This window comes from Galeopterus variegatus, unplaced genomic scaffold (genome assembly GCF_000696425.1).
Source record: "Galeopterus variegatus unplaced genomic scaffold, G_variegatus-3.0.2 Scaffold3985, whole genome shotgun sequence".
NCBI lineage: Eukaryota > Metazoa > Chordata > Mammalia > Dermoptera > Cynocephalidae > Galeopterus > Galeopterus variegatus.
The window spans coordinates 46,942-47,543 of record NW_007730096.1 but is presented as its reverse complement, the minus strand read 5'-3'; positions in this window follow the sequence as shown (position 1 = coordinate 47,543).

Here is a 602-nt window from a genome sequence, read left to right as displayed (position 1 = left end):
GATGAAGCTATGTAGAGGTAATGCTTTACTCTTGACACTAAAAAATTTAATAGATTTATATACTATGACGTAGAAAGAGTGAAAATCTTCACTATTTTTAAATCTCTGGGCATTTTTTAATATCATAGGAGATGTAGGTGCTTTATTGGTCTTAACCAGGACTTTTTAAATGAACGGTTGTCTGCAAGAAGATAATCATGAAAATATTTATTAAAAATGTCACTGTTTTATGGAAATACAGAGTTTCCAGTACCTGCCTCATTTGTTTTTGTAACAAAGTATTCCTTCCTTGTTTAAAGAGACTAGTCTAGTTCAGCCTGTTAGTAAGTCTTGCAGAGATGATTCTGTGTTGGTCAGGATTTTTAGTATAGATTCCTGGGTTTTATAGATGTGCCATATTGGCATGTCTTAAAGTGATACCTCAAACACAGAAATTTTTATTTAAGAAGACAGCTTAATCTTCATTAGAACTGATTTTTTTGTATTCAGTATGCAAATTTTATGAAGCTTGTTTCTACGAATAATGTGGAAAATTTTTATAAATGTGAGCATATATGTTTATTTTGTGTGAAATGATTTGTAGTTTTGAAGCAAGTTTCACA